Genomic DNA, 7,500 nt, shown 5'->3' on the forward strand with positions numbered 1-7,500 from the left:
TTATTTTTTATTTTATTTATTTAATTATTTATATATATTTTTTTTGAAAGGAAATTCCGGCGTTTTTTTTTTTTGCGGTTGTTAGCCTTTTTTTATTACAGTTAACATTAAATTCCGATTGCATATAATTTTCGGGTGTTCGATGGTTTTTTTCGTGTCTATGGATTAATAGAAGGTTGTTTTTCCTGCCTCTGAGATTCTTTATCATTTTCAACATAACTGATGTTGCCGTTTTGTTTCCGCATTATAATTTTGCAATGAAATAATAAATGAATTATTTTCACATGTGCTTAAACTCAAACTCTCAGAACTGTAGACGTCCTTTGACTGATAAAAGAACCAAATTAATCACAACTTCCAATATATATTATATCTATTCGTTGCACAAACAGCCCTACGCTCGACCCGATAACCGAATTTTCATTATTCACTCACCATGTATAATATACTATTACATATAAGCATTTTATTTAATACTTCTAAGCATATGAAGAGATTGAACTATAAAATTTCGGAGAAAAAAACAGGAAAGAAAAAGAGAAAATAAGAAAATGTAGACTGTAAACAAACTAATATTTTTGTTAGTTTCATTATTTCAAACTATGCATAGCGTTCCTTATCTCACGTACTCTATTACAAAGATGCTGAGATAGCAAAGATAAGACTTACAAGGTCTTATCCTGAAAACCTACCGCTATCATTTGCATACCTAAGAATGTAAACACTGTAAAATATATGTACTATACTCAAGGCAGATCTCCAGACACTACGTTTGATTGCCTTTCAGCACAAGACACGTTTATCAGAGTTGCCGAGACAGAGTTGCCAAGACGCGTATTTGGTTGAATAGGGAACTTTTAGTACAATATTTTTGAGGTTGTGCATAAGCAAGATGATTGAGAAAGTTAGCATATGCAATATACATATTCATTCCACTACTAATTACTAGCACCCTGTTTCATAATTCCCAAGTGTTTTTTATCATCTGCAAACGTATATCCGGCCTAAAAAACAAAACAAATGCCAGACAAAGCATGTTGTGGATGATAAACCAGAGGATATACAAGAGGAGAAAGAGCAGCCCACTTCACTCACCATCTCTCTTTGTCCTTGTCAATGTCTTGCAGATGCTCATGCGACTCAAGCAATGGCTTATCCTACTTTTCCTGCATAAGTCCTTGTCATTTGTCCTCAGAAGATCCGTTTAGAGTCTTGCCAGTGTTTCTGCTTCCTACTTTCGTCACCGTCTTTTTCCACCTCTTCATCAGTCTAACCTGTTATTAGCATATGATAAAGGCCTCTAGCAGTTGATCATGCATGCTACCTAGAAACCAGCCTAATATATTTAACTTTTATATATTTTCCTACATGTCTACCTGCAAATGTCCTCGACCAATCTCTCCACAAGGACGACTCGGTTCTCCTGGAGAGGACGGACCAGACCTACTGACACGTCCAGGGCCTCGCGGACGTGACACTCGAGGCAGTCTCTTGAAGCTTCGCTATGTCGGGAGCCTCTCGTAGGTGAGCGTCCTCCCGTCTCCTTTACGCATTGTCTGAAGGCCTTGATCGTAGCATCGGTTCGTGCATTTCTCTTGGGCAGTTTTGCTTCATTCAAGACTTAAAGTGGCAGTAGCCTCAGCTGTTCACTGCAGTCTGTGATTCGTCCACTGTTTTGTAGACGAGTTTTGTTCATTAGTTGTTTACCTAAATATTTAGAGGAATGTTTACAAAAAAAATATGAAGAAATCTTGATATCTAATTCGTCGAGAAAAAAATTGCTAAAAAATCCAGGGTTCTAGTCCCATTTGAGGCACACGGCTGAAAATATTATAAACATATTACAAAATGTAAAACAGTTTTTGTCTAGGAAAGGCTAAGAGGGAAAGAAATTGGAAGGAGAAAGAGAGAGGGAATAAAGAGGGCAGAGAGACCGACGCAACCTTTGTTAATGTATTCGTTTATTTTATTTATTTATTTATTTTTTACCGGTCATGGTCCGACGTCAACATGGCTTCGTGTTGCCGATTTATATTTCAGCGGATTTCGCTCTCTTCCTCTTTTTCTTTCTTTCTCTATTTCTACATTATTTCTATCAGTCTACCTAGTGACCTGTCCTCTTGCGCATTAATCTATTTTTTTCACACACACACACACACACACACACATACACACACACACACACACACACACACACACAGACAAACACACACGCACACAAATGCGCACACACACACACACACACACAGACAAACAGACACACACACACACACACAAACACACACACACACACATACACACACACACACACACACACACACACACACACACACACACACACACACACACACACACACACACACACACAAACACACACACAAACACACACACACACACTTCTGAAACAATAATGTATCTGGTAACTTACATCATATCTACCCTCCACACGTAAGCACAATATAAAGCTATCTGGTATATTACCATGATTCTTTATCACATGGGCAAACCTAAGTAAAAAAATACTATAAAGAAATAATAAGAAATGAAATAAGTAACGAACTGTTAAAAAAACGAAGTACTAAATTTATTAACTGGGATATTACTATTACGTTAACATCTCTCATGCACAATACACAATATGCATCGATGAAAAGATTTTGAGATGGCGCTGAAAAACCATCTCGGGGAAATGTTCCTACGAATTCATAAAAAAAAAGAGATAAATCAATAAACAAATGAAATAAAATAAAATGACAGAATGCTTATCATCCATCAGTCTCGATATCTTTTATTGAATTCGTATCTTGTGCTTTATTTGTGATGTTGAGCCAGTCCCTGTTTTAATAACACCCCGGGTCTAGTCCTGGGAATAATTTAGTGCCTAAAAGAGCCAGTGCCACTTCCTTCATTGTGGAATTTCCAGTGCCAATTTCGATATCAATCGCTCTTTCTTTTGTAGACATTTTTTTTTTTTTTTTGAATTTCAAAAGAGGTTCAGTCCATTTAAGTCTGTAACCCCGACCCCCGCCATAAAAAAAAAAAAAAAAAGACAATAATGATAATCATAATAACAAAGCAATAATAATAATAACAGTAATGATAATAATAATAATCATAATAATAATGATAACAATAACAATAATAATAATAGAAAACTTTTTGCCTTTTAACCAGAGCCTCCAGGCGTCGAGTGTCGTTCGGTCGGAGATTGAAATGTGTGAATGATTTTGAACACTGACTGAAATCTTTGAAATGTTCGAAAAACAGAAGGTGAAAGTGAAATGTATCAAGATGGGTCAGAGAAAAATCCATCAGCAAGAAAATATAATAGTGAAAATATAATGACGACAGTAAGGAAAAACAAAAACACAAACTAAAGCAAAAATCACAGACAAACACACACACACACACATGTATATATACATTTATATAAATGTACACACACACACACACACACACACACACACACACACACACACACACACACACACACACACACACACACACACAAACAAACACACACACACACACATATATATATATATATATATATATATATATATATATTTCATATATATATATATTTAATATATAAACACATATATATATATGTATGTAAATATATTTATATGCATATATATACATAAAATATACAAATATACATGTATATGCACACATCCATACATACATATACATACATATATATGTATGTATATATATGTATACATACATACATACATATATATGTATATATATAAATATATATATATATATATATATATATATATATATATATATATTTATATGCATACATACATACACACACACACACACACATATATATATATATATATATATATATATATATATATATATATATATATGCATATATATATATGCACACACACACACACACACACACACACACACACACACACACACACACACACACATATATATATGTATATAATATTTTGAAAAAATCTCACTCCCTACTTTTATTTGTCATTTATGCAATCTTTATGTGCTTCTGAGTGCCAATGTACATCAGCGTATGCGCAAGTGTTGATAAAATTGACATACTTGCGTTTGGTCACAAAATCTTAGTTTTTATATATTATCCTGATTTGTTTTTCAATTCATAAAATGAATCGTCAGATCCAAACACCGACATAATAAACAGAAATGGTGTTATGTTAGTATTATTTTCGAACATTAACCGAACCCACAATCGTAGCAGAGCAACGGAGACTATCTGGATGCCTGTGTGCGTGAGCAAGCGTTGAGGAATCGAAGTTTAACACTTTGGTTTTATATTCCATACAAATTCTTATCCCCTTCTCGCGCAAATTGTAACATGTAGTTTACAACAACAAAAATATGTATGTTTATCAATTATATAAATAAATTAATAAAATCAAATAAAACATATATTTGTGGGGGGGAGAGGGGGGCTTCAATGAATCGACTAATTGGTAGGATGCTTATTAATTTTAAATATTTTTTCATTATCGTTTCATTTAATAATTGTAGAAAAGGAAGACCAATACTGGGGGTAGTCGTACTTATTATAAGAACAGTCTGTTGTTATTCAAAACCTTGACAAATCCCGGGGACAGAAGTGACGTGATTTTCGTGAGGTCCCGCTTCCCTTCGTGACCACTCCCTTTTAGCTTGATCTGTTAGCTGTTGGGAGGTTCTTTCAATAACCGTTTCCAAAACACTGACAATATTCGCTCAAACATTTTTCATTGGGCTTGAGTGACATGCCTTGCTTGGTCGCGGACGGACTTCCATGTGGTTTTAGTCATTAACCCACTTCGCAACAGCCCTTGACGTGTGCACTGGGCAGTTACCCTGCACGAATATTATGGTGTCTGGGAGGGGCCAAGGCATAGTAGCGTATTGATGGGAGTAATATTTCTTCGAACAGTTCAAAATATTTGTCTAAATTGAATTTCCCTGCATCGGCGAGTTAACCAACATCATGCAGGAGGATCCACCCTTATGTATTACAGGTGGCGTGGCCTTTCATAGATATTTCGTCTGTCACATCTGAAAAGTAAATAATGATAAATAAATAGGAATGTGAAATATGACGTATAGGGCACTATTACGGATAAACATATATCTACATATATTTTTCTAAACTAAATTAATTTACGAACAAATTAAGAAGGGTCATTCATCTTTACGTCTGTTAGCTGTCATCCAGCAATGGAGCTTCCCATGCACTCTCCTCATACTGTTGGGCGAACTGGAGGCGATTTTGGCAATGTCTCTTGTTCAGCCTCTCTTGGATGACGTTCTGTGATGAATCCCATCTGCATGTAGTCGTTTTCTTCACCGCTGATTGTTACCGGGAGCTGTAAGTCTTTATAAAAAAAAATAGCTGCATTGTTGAAGGGGCATCCGGAACGAGGCCGGTCATTCAGTGTGTCCTCCTCCTCCCACCTGTATATCATCGACCGGGTGATACCTTGCCCTCTGGATGTTTCACTGGGAGATAAATCACTTTCCCTCATTCCAGCGATGCGGCCTCTTTTTGCAGTTTCAGCTTGCCTTGCGTCCATTTTGATAATGATAATAAAAATGACAATAGTAATGATAATCAACAATAATGATAAAAAATAATGATAGTAATGATAATAATGATAGTATTGATAATAATGAGAATAATAACATAATGATAATAATGATATTAATAATCATGATGATGTTAATGGTAACATTAATATCATTAATAATAAAGCAATGATAATAATGATAATAGTAACAATAATAACAACAAAGATAATGATAGTAGTAATAATGATGATGACAATAATAATGACCAAAATAATGATAATAATAAAAAACGATAATAGTAATGATAATGATGATGACAATATTATTCATAATAATATAATCATAATGTTAATAATACACATGATGATAATGAAAATAAAGATGATAATCAAAATACTAAACATAATATAATAATAATAATAATAATAATAATGATAATAATAATAATGATAACGATAATAATGATCATGATAATGATAATGATATATTAGTCATAACCATAATATCGGGAATAATAATAACGATAATAATACAGTAAAACTAATCATGATTATTATTATTATTACTATTATTATTATTATTATTATTATTATTATTATTAATATTATTATCTTATCATTATTAGATTATTATCTATTAGTATCTATTATTATTCAGTCGCATTCTTTCATAGTTTGTCACTTTCGTTGTATATTATTTCGCACTTTCTTTCCTTATCGCAAATTTGTTTATATTTTCGGCATCTCACACATTTTCTTTTTCTTTTTTTGTATTTCTTTTTTTTTTTATTATTCAGGTATTTATTTTTAAGGTATATATAGATTAATTTATCAATTTGTTTATTTATCTATTAACTTATCTATTCAACTATCTGTTTACCTAATCTGCATATTTTTAACAGTTGCAATGACGTCACCACCTGGAATGAACTATACAAAATGTTCTCTGTTGCATTCGCAGTTGCAAAGAGGACGTGATATCATTGACTAGACTCGCATGCCACTGGGGAATGTCTGTACAGCATTCGTGCAACATGAACCTCCTCCAGTGTTAGCTTTCCTTAGAAAATAAACACTCGCTGAAAATAACCTGCTATACTCACAGTACACCTCAAGACACTTCTGCATATTGTTGATTCGGCGCAAGACACTGCAAGGGAAAGTAGAGTTGCCAGATTTTGCTGAATAGGGCACGTTTGGTAAATGCCTGAGGGCGGATGGGTCTGCTTGCTGTTTCTCTGGGAAGATTATGAGAAGGGATATTATGGACACTGATAACACATACACACACACACACACACCCACACACACACACACACACGCACACACACGTCCATATGTATATATATATATATATATATATTAACACATATATTTATATATATATATATATATATGTATATATATATATATATATATATATATATATATATATATATATATTGTGTGTGTATTCATTTATTTATTCATCTATATATATATATATATATATATATATATATATATATATATATATACATACACACACATATATATATATATATATATATATATATATGTATATATATGTATATATATCTGTCTATCTGCTATATCTATCAATCTATCTATCTATCTGTCTATATATTTATATATGTTATCAGTATCCATAGTATTCATTCTCACAATCACACACACACACATCTCTCTCTCTCTCTTTCTCTGTCTCTCTGTCTCTCTCTCTCTCTCTCTCTCTCTCTCTCTCTCTCTCTCTCTCTCTCTCTCTCTCTCTCTCTCTCTCTCTCTCTCTCTCTCTCTCTCTCTCTCTCTCTCTCTCTCTCTCTCTCTCTCTCTCTCTCTATATATATATATATATATATAGAGAGAGAGAGAGAGATAGATAGATAAATAGATAAATACACATATACACACATCCATATATTTGAATACACAC

This window comes from Penaeus chinensis, chromosome 7, assembly GCF_019202785.1.
Source record: "Penaeus chinensis breed Huanghai No. 1 chromosome 7, ASM1920278v2, whole genome shotgun sequence".
Classification (NCBI taxonomy): domain Eukaryota; kingdom Metazoa; phylum Arthropoda; class Malacostraca; order Decapoda; family Penaeidae; genus Penaeus; species Penaeus chinensis.